At 38.0% G+C, this 12,287-nt stretch overlaps 1 long non-coding RNA gene across 1 annotated transcript; it reads right to left on the bottom strand.

The window, feature by feature from the left end:
- Positions 1-6,648: 6,648 nt before the first annotated feature.
- LOC131665775 (uncharacterized) lies at positions 6,649-7,483 on the bottom strand. The gene is made up of 3 exons (XR_009302047.1): positions 7,242-7,483; positions 6,863-7,183; positions 6,649-6,788 (listed from the first exon to the last, which is right to left on the bottom strand). It is a non-coding gene; the product is annotated as an uncharacterized LOC131665775 (long non-coding RNA).
- Between the last annotated feature and the right edge of the window lie 4,804 nt (positions 7,484-12,287).

The raw sequence follows: 12,287 nt of genomic DNA, 5'->3' as shown, positions 1-12,287 counted from the left end.
TTAAAACTCTATTCACGTTCATGCGAGTTATATTCAACTGCAAAATCCGTTGGGATGAAATGTTATCCAATTTTTTAAATAAAATATAAGACGATTTTATATCTGTGAGCTCTCTCTCTCTCAATTTTGTAATGGTAAAAAACGAAAAATACGCACGCAAGTGCTTTTTTCTACTCGCGTTCCATTATTCATTGTATTCGAGAAAAGATTCGCGCCCATGCTTTTCATTATCTCGATCGCACGCGGCAAAATGCGTTTGGTAGCTTGCCAGATTTTAAATTATTTATGGCAAGCCACCGATTGTCCTACGAATTATGCATATGTGTATATATGTGTGCGGCTGTATTTACCTGCCGAACATATATACAGATAATTTTGCCAATTTATTCTCCAGTCCGGATTTTAAATGGCCGTTGAATTCTTGCTGTTCGTGGCTATATTTCATCGCTGCTTTCCTGTTTAACGCTATCGCGCTGCTGGTATGTGGCCGTGATATTGACTGCCTATATATTTATAGATAGCGTCGCGTGATATGCTGACAAGTTCTCTAGATGTCGAAATTGAAATAAGAATATTAGCAAGTATTGACGAAAACCACGGATTGTTGTTTCATAAATAAATCAGTAATAAAAATTCTCACTGTATACTTTCACACGCGTATAATGTGAAATAAGCTACGTCAGAACTTTACCGCGAGATCTTTAGCTTCTCCACTGCCTGAATAAAATATCAAGCTCTTTGAATTGTTCGACGATCCATGAGAAAGTTCTGCGAAAGACGAGGGAGAACGGACGGGACGTCTTTTTAGCCAACTGTCAACAAGTTTACTTTACAAGGAAGGACCTATTGATATCGATTTATATTTCATGCCTTAATTTTCACTATATCTCTTCCATCATAGGGAGGTAATTTTTCTTATTTGGCCTTCATTTAATATTAATTTAAAAGTTGAATAAATTCCTTCGTTATCTTGCTAAGACAGGCACTACAATACATTAAAATATTGAATCGAAGATTCGGTTGAAAAACTAACTTTTTTCAACTTGACTTTAATCTAATCTCTACAATCTCGGCTATTCGTGGAAAACTGGTACATAATTGACGCTATAATTTGCGATTCGCACGTGAGATGCACCGCCAAGACGATTCAAGCGAGAACGTGCTTGCCGTTGCAGATGCGCGCTTGGAAAGCTGTTGGTTCAATAATTTAAAAAGCTTGAAATAAAGCGTGTATAGAACTGAATAACTAACGGATAAGCGAGCAGCTTCAAGCACATCTTACTGTTTTCTAACCAGTCTTTTGTCATTTATTATGAGAAACAATTATAATATCCAGCAGCAACAGCAAGCGATCGAAACATGGAAAGAAGCTTGGATTTTATGACACACAGACTAGACACGCTGGCACTTCCACCCAGGTTCTCATACCGCATACTTTGCCGCTTGACGTAGTGAGCTGAGTATATGCTTTCCTTATCAATGATGATCTTAATGATCAACTTAATGATGATTGTCGAGCTTGCTCCAATCGCCTCTGCGTCTAGCGCAAAAACTTGATTGTTTTCATCTAAAGAGTAGCACGTTCGACATCACTGTGTAAGTAGCTGTAGGGCCAATCTACTTTCTCAGAGGCTATTATAATGATAATCTATAGGATAACAGCATAGCAGCTCTTAGCGCAAATGAAGCTTCGCCTCGAACCGATGCGCATCGTAGCGTCAGATAAAGTTGCGAACGATGTCAACGAACGAATATTACGTTTGATTCGCTCTGAAAACAAAGAAAATGAAGTATTAGAAAAGTTGAATGAAACCAAAAGCACAAAGTAAGTTAAAGATTGGGATTTGCCGCGACGCGACTTGCGCTTTTTTATTTTAAGGCTCGCGTCACTCGAGTTTTTATTGGCCCCTCGAACGTTAGCCGAGCAACAGTCGAACCAGATTACGGTTGATTTGACGGAAAAGTACACAGAGAACAAAATCGCGAGCAAATCCATGGCTCAAGCACTTGCCAGGAGATGTGTAGAAATGTGCACGAGTAAACAAAATTTCTCTCAAAAAACGAGGATATTTTATAGGCCTGGTCAGATGGCCATTGAATACATTTTACTACGCGGCAGAATGAGCATACATTTATTCTAGCTGTTGGACCTTAAAATGTCGGCAGAAAACATCTTTTACCGTACTATCTCTGTGTATTCTTGCCGTTACTTTAATGTCCCTAACAAATATATAATACTCGAGGGCTTCTGAGGAAAAAAGCTACTCGTATTTTACAGGTATGCCACAATCCTTTCACCAAGTCAATTCACACGATGAATAAAATAAGATATCGAAGGCAAATAAAATGAAAAATAACGATTTTTATATAGCTCGCGGACCAAGTTCGAAAAGTTACTTCACTCCATCATTCCCAGATTTTTAGAAAACCAGAGGTGGTTTCTCTCTTTTCAAAATCGAATGGGCATACGTGCTAAGCTTACAGAAGCGTTTTCTTCCGTCGTCATTATTGCTAGAGGAAATATCCACGAAACGATCAATCAAGCTGCTCTCTAGTGATTATTGAGAGTCAAATCGTAGAGTTCAAATGCGTGTTCTAAAGTATCAACACGACGCTGACTGATGCTGAATTTTAAGATTGCGCTGCATTTTTCAGTCTACGTTAAATTCATTGTGTATCCTTAACTCATTTGCAAATCTAAAAGTATTAACATTTATTAATTACAATAAACAAGTAATATTCAAAAAACTCGAAGAATATTATATAAAGATTTCCTGTAATAATCCTGTAATGTGAGCACGTAGTATCCATATTTAAGTCCTCATTTGCTGGGGGGTGTTTGATCACCGTATACATGGCCATTAACACAAAGAAGGTGACACTCTTGTTATTATTTGATTGGAGTAAAGCATTCGATGCCATATCATCATCCAAACTTTTGTGCAATATTCGCACTCTTGGCTTCTCCGGAGCTACTGTTTTGTGGCTGAGGTCCTACCTGCAGGATTGCTCTTAAAGAGTTACCTCTAAAGGTGGGAGCTCGGACTGGCGGGAGACGAATCTGGGGGTGCCGCGGGGCTTGGTGCAGGGGCCGCTTTTGTTTTATTTATATATAAATGACTTCAAAGACGCCCTAAAAGGACGTGAGGTTTCTCATCTCTTTTACGCTGATGACCTGCAGATTTATCTGCATATAACAAAGAACGACCTTAAACGAAGAATAAAAAGATTGACAAGATCAAAGCAATAATTTTCGGGACGAATAGGGACATAAATGACATACGATATATGCGGAGGGATTGCCGGGTTGGATTCGGGTGTTGAGGTGCAGGATGGGTTTTTCGTTTCTTTTAGTGACCAGCTCACTAGCTTAGGGGTTGTACTCGACTGTAAGGTATCGTGGAGGTCGCATATCGACCTCGTCTTAAAAAAAATTAAGAGAACTCTGTATGGTCTGCGTTTTATCAGACCATGCACTGCAGAGCTACTCCGACGTAGATTAGTGGAGTCGCTGGTCCAGCCGCACATAAAGTATTGCACGGTGGTGTGTCTGGGGGCCTCGGCAGAACAGACAGTGAGAATACAAAGGCTCAGCAATGCGTGTGAGAGATATATTTTTCGTATCCCACGTGATGGGTCTGTCTCTCCCTTTCGAAGGTGTGCGCAAGAATTACTTCACTTCCATGCTCATGTATAAATCCTTGCGAATGTAGGAGCCTGACTACTTGGCTTATGTACTTTAACGAACATAAGTCAAGGTATCCGGATAGGAAGGAGGTCAGGCAGAGTTGAGGGTTGTTGAGACGAGGACGGATATAGCCAGAAGATCCTTCCAAATTATGAGTGCCCGACTCTGGAACTCTCTGCCCCGGACTTTAAGACATGTGCCGTCGCTGGACGGCTTTAAGAGAGGAGCGCGAGCGTACTTTTTTGAGCTGGACGCGTAAGCCTGTGATGAGTGCTACGGAAGTTATTCATTAACATATCCGATTGATATTAATGTTTTTAAAGGTTCTTCTTGCTGCATCAATAGTTTTAAGAAAAATCTTTTTTAGTCACGCGAATATCACGCAAATGATTTCCCTACTTAAATCTAGTCTAATTTAGTCAAATTCATTATAAAATATTTATGTTTGTTCTGTATAGTTTTGTTGATTTTAGGCTCTTTAGCTGAGGAAATAAGTGTCTGTGTGTGTGCTTATTTACTCGTGTATTATATCTTTGTGATTGTACTGTAATGCGTGATATTATTTCTGTGATACATTGACCAAACTAGAGAATGTAATATTTACAAAGATTGTATTGAACAAAATTGAAAAATAAATTTATCAGTCAAGCAATCAGTCTCTCTATCCGTGTCGTGTCTTCGAGTAAGCATATTTATAAGTCAGGTACGGGTTTATTTAATCAAAACGGAAGCAATAAAAATAAATTACCATTGGAATTAATGAGCAGTGAAATTTCGAAATGATAAGTTACAAAATTGCATAATATTAATTATTATTATTATTTATCGTAAAAGCTTGAAATAACTACGTATTCCGGCGCTTCTCACTGCACTAGCCAAAAATACTTTGTTTTTACGCAGCTAGTTATCAGAATAATAGATTATATACGTAGAAAAAATGAATAAAATCTAGCGATGGTAAAATACTTTGCTTGACACTAGAAATTTTCTATAAATTTTCTATTCATATAAATTCGTAGTTTCAACGTACATATGGCCAACATCTATTTTGTAGCAGCATACAGTATGTATACATCCGATGGAATCTCAACCCCTTTTCCATGAGTATCACTAATAAATCAACTTGGCGCTCTGTAGAGAAAACTTGGAGATACGCTCACTCGCTGAAAGGATGAAATATCCGATATAGGTACAACTTTCGAAATGCTCCTCTCCTCTCGCAGAACACATCAAAGTATCTAGATACGCGAAAGGAGGATAAAGCTTGCAAAAGTTGATAAGCAACAGCGGCGCCATTCATCTCGCTAATTATAAGTAAGCTCAGCCGACGCGATGTACATGCTGGCATATCACTCACAGTATCAGACCAAGGATACAATTAACGTGTTGTTGCGCGCGAACCTGATGATCATATTGGCATCGTTTCACTTGCTGCATTGCATACGCTTAAGTGTTTGCAAAGACCTCCATGTTCATTATTTTTTATGTACTTGCAAAAGAACATTTACAATTATTTGAGAAATATTAAATGAAAAAAAGCACAATTCAATGGCCTGAAAATCAAAGTTCAGAACTTACTTAACAATACGTCCAAAAGCTTATGGACCGAAACTTGCGTTATTCAAACCCAACCCTTGGTGCGCACTCAATCTTCTCATCAAATTCAAACTTTCTGCGGTCCATTATTATCAACTAATTGCAAATCGAATCATTCTCTCCACTACAATTACTCAGAACGCTCGATTCTCTCCTTTCTCTCGTTTAGTATGCATCAACTTGGTCGTCATATCGAGAGCCAGCTAGCAGCAAGCCGCACTTTAGAAGATTACCTTTTCAAGAATGGACTCTTGAGCATTGCGTGCAGCTACTGCAGACAAAGAGAGAGAGAGAGAGAGAGAGAGAGAGAGAGAGAGAGAGAGAGAGAGAGAGAGAGAGAGAACAGTACTGGTGGAAAATAATTACGTTTTCTCTCGCATACAAGGCGTAAGGAAACCATCTTGCGCAGGATTGCTGATAGCAAAGGATATATGATCGATTTCTACTTTCAAGGCTTACCTTCAATTTACTCGTATTGCAAGAAATTGAATTTAGCGCAGTATAACATTTTAGTAAATTTGCATTTAATTGTCTACGGCACATATACACTTTTGCTTTCTTGAACAGGAAGCTTTAAAAAACGGTGATTAGTCAAATGATTTCCTCTTTGGACATTCTTTTTTATTTTTGTGTTAAAAGTGATCAATTTTTCTGATTAATTGTCATATCTAAATATACTGTAACTCGTTAGAATTATTTTCAGAATTTTTTTCTATTGTTTTATACGAAATAATGAGAAATTTTGAAAACCCTACCCAAGCAAGTTTTCTTCGGTGGCCCGTTTATTCTCGATTTTTGATCGTTTTTATGTAAGACCACTTATATCTGCAATTTCAATAAGCTTTGAGTTATTTTACACAAACTTTATGCGTACAACTGCTTTTGTAATACGAGTGCGGCTTTTATATTTGTAACTGTGGGATATTCAATACAGTAATCAATCAGTTTTTCAAATAAGGGGTAAAAGTGTCTTGCAAAATATTCAAGAAATATATTAAGATAGCCAGTTGCAAATAGAAAACCACACAATTAAATATTAATTATGTGACTTCCATTTCCCTGAACTAATCAAATAAGTGAATTTGAGCAAAGCGCTTGAAAAATAAATAAATAAAAATGTACGAGCCTCTTCTATATTTGTTTATCAATGTGGTTTATTTTAATCCGCTTGTTCGTGATTACATTGATGGATGTGGTTTTTCTGAAATTTACCGTAATGAGAGTTGAAAGGAGTGCGATCGTCAAGTTCTATTTATTTATTTTTTAAGCATTTTTTCGCATTTTTTCTAATTACGTTCAGGAAAACATTCAAGTTATTTTTCCAAAATGATTTGTAATTAAGATTGTATTAGCGAAACTGGTACTTCGTGGTAGAATAAGAAGCAAGCAAAAGGCATGCTTCCTTTGTGACGGCAAACAGTAGGTCGAGATGATGCTGGACTTGTCGCTAAATTTGCGTGGGTCCCGGACCTCTGCAATGGAGTCTCCTTACTCGACGTTGGAGCTGCAACGCACGTAAGGAACACGTGAGATATACACGCACGCTTTTCACTCGCTTGGAATAATCAAGTCACGCACGCATGTTAACCTAGAACCACATTGCGAATACTGACACATCACTGGGCAGACAGCACGTCGAGTTGTCCTCTGTCTACTCGTGCCCATAGTGGTTAAATAAAAAACTATTTTTTATCAAAGTGCATATTTGATACCCCACCCGTTCAGTGTTTCTCCAGGTAGTAAGCTATTCTTGCATTATCTCGAAGCCGTTGTCCATATAGCTTCAATAGATTATCGATAATTTACAGTTTATTAATGTTTTCGATTTTAGAAACCTCCATATTAATGCGCATTGCTTGTTCTTATTCCACCTGGTTATCGTCTTTATAGAAGACTAAACTATAAATAAATAAAGTAAAATAAATATTGATTGATCTCAAAAATGAATAAAGCTTACCAAAAATAAATATTCAGCCTGCTGAATCTTGTATTTTCAAATTATTACATCATATATGGCGATTTAAAAGAAGACATTTTCACTTCTACACTTGGCTCATTTTCTTTAATAAGATCAGGCAGACCTAGTTTTGCCGATTATTAAAAAATATTCCATCAAACAAGTCTAATTACAAAACAAACGGTATCATTAAATTATCTGATAGAAAAACAAACCAACACATAACGTATCCAGTATATAGACAATTCGATCTGCACCTACGAGTAAAACGAGACGTTCGTGAAAACAGTAACTACTTCATATAGTGCGGCTCAAATAAACAGTAACAAAGCTTAAATGCCTCCGCAGTGACATCAGCAGTTGCCATGACACGTCAGTCGTCGGTATACAACATGCAGATTAGCAATAGAAATCAATTAGGCCGACGCGCGGTTCTAATTAGCGATGCCTACGCAGAAGTCACGTTTGTTGATCGCGATTAAGGTGAGCGATTTATGCAGGCGTCGTGTCGCGAATGTACGTATCCGGCAGGCAGATTTTCGGCAACCAAAAGAGCTGTTATAGAGAGAGAGAGAGAGAGAGAGAGAGATTAATTCGACGGTAACACGAATTTGGGGATTGACGTGTATTTCGATTTAATGCCTCAGCGTCGCGCTGAACATATTAAGTTTGCTCGCTCTATTCGTTATTTTTAAAAACTGATTAACTGATCGAAAACAACGCTAAACCGTGATCCCTTAAATGCAATCATAATCGATTTTCGATGCGCCGCTATGGAACTTTAATGAAAATTAAATTAGCGTGGCTTCCGGTTGTAACCCTAATTATCTCGTGTCAAACAAAAGATTAGGAAAATATGGGCCATTTTAAATACAAGTGTAACTTATTTACATTGATTTTTTGAATCAATGAACCGAAATTAGCAATTGCAGCAATAAGTGCATAGCCAAATTGAACGTCGACAAAATTAGCATTTACATTCCTCGTGGGAAAGGGAGAGTGAGAGTGAGAGAGAGAGAGAGAGAGAGAGAGAGAGAGAGAGAGAGAGAGAGAGAGAGAGAGAGAAAGAGAGAGAGCTCATTTGAGTTCGATTAATACAACTAGCGATTATTCAATTCGTCTTTCACGTACGATAAAAGCTCATTGTCAATTTTTCAGCTATGAAATTATGCATTGTTAAGATTAATAATTATATCTGTCATGGGAATAATGAAATCAATAGTTTGACGATGGTATAATCGCTGTTCATCAAGTTCCTTAAATTTGCCAAAATCTATTAACATAGCTTTGCAATAAGTATAGTCGTCAATCTGAGAATTGTTTCCCAACAATTGATTGAAATCACGAACCGAATGTTATCGATGAAATCGACAAGCCACCATCCTATCAAACAACAAAACTAAATTAAACAGTCCACTCGATCCGCCTACACCACGTTATCATATCTGGCGTCAAACAATTAACAAAATAATAAGACTATTCGCGGGCAGAACTCTATTAAAACGGCATAATGAAGCGACAATCGCATTGCACGCATATAAACGCATGACTTTTACAATGGTCGGCCACGAGCCGTAGTTTTCTATACGCACACCCATGCGGCATGGCTATTTCGAATGAATGAATGAATGCCTCTCGCGCTCGGATTAACGTGTCATTCGCATCTTACGGCACATTTACTTTTATCGACGTGTAGCCAGTCGTTACGCATCTATACTGCGTCTATATCGATGGCTCTTCGCTTCTTCAGCCTTGGACGAGTCGTCGGTCGGCAAAACTGATTTCTTTGAGCGTTTATTGACGAGTTTATCAATTCTTAAATTGATCGTACCGTCGAGTACGCGGCACAAGTGCACATTACTTTTCTCTGCTGGAACTACTATTAGTAAAAACACCGCAGCAAAAGAAATTTCTCTTTGCAAAGCTAAAATTCAAGTGAGCTTCAATCTGCAATTGTTTACTGCTTCTGGATTATCGTGAAATTCTCAAAGGAAGTTACCACCAAGGTCAAGGCGATACAACGTTCGAGCAGATCTTCGTGTGTCATGAATTTGAAGGATGAGCAAAGACATTGTATTGGGATTCAGCGCAACTAGCAAAAAATTGACCGACAGTTGATCTAGGGTAACCTGCAAGTGGCACGTCGCGCGCGATTCCGGCCACGTGCACCCGATAACAAAAGGGCAAGTTTTTCTCTGTCGCGCGCGCGATATCTCCCCAGCCTAACACGCCTCTCTCTCTCTCTCTCTCTCTCTCTCTCTCTCTCTCTCTCTCTCTCTCTCTCTCTCTCTCTCTCTCTCTTAGTCGGATTACGGAGAGCTAAAGTAATATCGTCGAGGGAAAGTGTAACCTTCTCTCTGTTCTTCCGAAGTGCTCCGTCGAAATCCAGATAATTCGAAAGTTCGAACGCTGGAAAGTTTCGCGGTCCAACTATCTGTGCTCGCTCAAGCCAACTTCTCACTGTCCCAAGCGCCAGTCCAGAGCATAATCTAAAGTTAAGGAGACGCCGCATCAATCTTTCTCCCTCTTGGCCCAGCACGTTTCTGTCTCTTTACCTATCTATATCTGTGTGCTGCATCACGCGCTTGTGCTTGAGAATGAGACTAATCACCAACTGCATGTACCACTTCCGAGGACTGCAGCCGCAGCTGTTGCGCCTAACACTTCTGCGATAAGCCACTCATATCAGCTTTTCAAATATTTTAGAACAATTATTCGACAGCAAATGTTGCGACTGCTTTACTTCTTTCTTATTCTGACTAGTTACATAACTGAACAATGGGCAACTACTTTACATCTTAACAACTATCCTAACTGTGCAAATTCGAGTCGATTAACAGCCAAAACTTACAGCAATATTTAGTCGTCAATTAAGTCAAACTAAAGTTTTGTCAGATAACCTACACTAAGAAAGTTTATTTATTCGTCGGTTATACTCTTTAGTCTGTATTTTAAGCAATGCAATTATTCTGAGATCTATCCATAAGTGTTTGCAACAACTAAAAAAAAACCAAAGCATAGCTCAAAATGTTTTCAAATCAACTGATATTAAACAATAGTGTAATAAAAATTTTCCTTTTTATGAACGAGGCTGATTAGATCATCCAGCTAACAATGTTATTTATTTCTGTAAATTACCACATAAGAGTACAACCGGTTTCAATCTACATTTTATTATTAATAAATAACAAGCCTTCTGTCAATTATTATCGATAAGTGGATTTGTTGAATGGATCGCTAAATGTGTGTTTATCAAACAACACTTGAATATCAATGTATCATTCTAATATTAGCACACTGCGGAAGCATCATTCGGTTTCATGTCTGTAAAAAAATTGCAAAGAAACAAAATGAAAAAGTCGGCCGATAATCGGAACGTGAATACTTAGCTATATAGTTGCAGTCGTCTACTCTCTCGTGAGCGTTCTCTCAGCAGAGGTTGATTCATCGACGTAATTCTACGACCGAGGCTTGCAATCAGTACCAAGCTTGCTGGCAGGAGAGCTGATGGAGGAGAGGCGATGTGCAACTTTCGCCAACTGTAAATGAACTCGTTTGCCGACTTCGTCAAACGATTAAAGTTTTCAATGTGTCGCCAGAACAAGAATATTTACGATTTTGAGATAATTAAATTGGACTTAATAACGACTCTCCCTTTTTCATCTCTGAGTGCTCTCATATCTTTCATCCGACTGACCTACATTATTTTTGCTCTAAAACCATCAGCAATGAACTTATATTCAATGGTATAAATTTAATAAACAGATGTATCATTTGATAAATAAGACATTGTCGATTGAACGACAAGAATATCGGTATCAAATAAGAACATCGTCTTCGTTAATGTGACAACGTATTAAGTTGCAGGTACTATTTTATAATATAATATACTATTTTATAATTTGATAATTATCACCATCAATACTTATCTTTCGTTCAATCAAGTGATTGCTTAAGCAAAAACTAACGTGAAATAAAAAATCTCAGATTCATCAAAGAAAATTCATATTCAACAATTAAATGTAAGTCATTGAAAGCTATTGGAGGGTATCGAAAGGAAAATATTGAGAAGAAAATAATTCGCAGAAAGCCACATGGCCGACTAAACTCGGCCCTTTATCACTAGAAAATGCAGCAGCTTATGCAACGAGCGCTTTAATCGAAAAAAGTACCTCGTAGAGGGCAGGCCAACTTCGCAAAGAGGCACATAAATGGCGTAAAGGACGAAAGAGCAAAGGATGGTCATTTGCATTTAAAGCGTGCGAACGTCTCTTCGGTATATCGTAGTTGATATATACCTGTCTATATCGTACTTAGAATCAGACTTATTTATGAGTCCTCCCTCCCCCTTCTCTCTCTCTCTCTCTCTCTCTCTCTCTCTCTCTCTCTCTCTCTCTCTCTCTCTCTCTGCAAATAGCTCTTTAGAACCAAAGCTCTCGCTCTGATACTGCAAGAGAGCAACCATGAAAAAGGTCCGCTTTAATCGAAAACCTCCAAAGACAAGAGTAAAAAAGAGCGAGGATAGGGGAATTTGAGCCAAAGACTGAATAGCTCCTCCACTGTAGACCAGATTTACTCTCCAGTTTTTTTCATGGATTTTCCAAGAAATTACTAGAAGACCCAAACAATGGTTATAAGAATTGTCGATATCCTTTTTTCTTTCTTTAAAGATGTTAAAGATTTTTGTTCAAACTTGCTTCACAATTTCTCTTTGATGCGCTAGGCTTAAGTGAGATCCATCAGTTGGTAACTTTAGAAATTTTTAAGAATCAAACCCTTGAACTTGTTAAATTGAATTGAAATATCGTTATTCTTACGCTATATGAAGAATCGTCGCTAATAATTCATTTCGCTCTCGATTCCATTTTCCTAGAAAAAGTTCATGGTAGTCAATACTGCATTGCAATAGTATTCATTCATTCTTATCATCTTATCATATTTTCTAAGTTTTCACCTTATCCAGCTTCTTTTTTCCGTACATCTAAGCGTTAGAAAAAATAAAAATTGGTTTTCGCCCACATTTCGCAACGACTGTGAAAGGAATTT

This window comes from Phymastichus coffea, unplaced genomic scaffold, assembly GCF_024137745.1.
Source record: "Phymastichus coffea isolate CEN01 unplaced genomic scaffold, Cenicafe_Pcof_1.1 PCOF00054, whole genome shotgun sequence".
In the NCBI taxonomy this organism is placed as follows: Eukaryota; Metazoa; Arthropoda; class Insecta; order Hymenoptera; family Eulophidae; genus Phymastichus; species Phymastichus coffea.
This window is presented reverse-complemented; position numbering and strand designations above follow the sequence as displayed.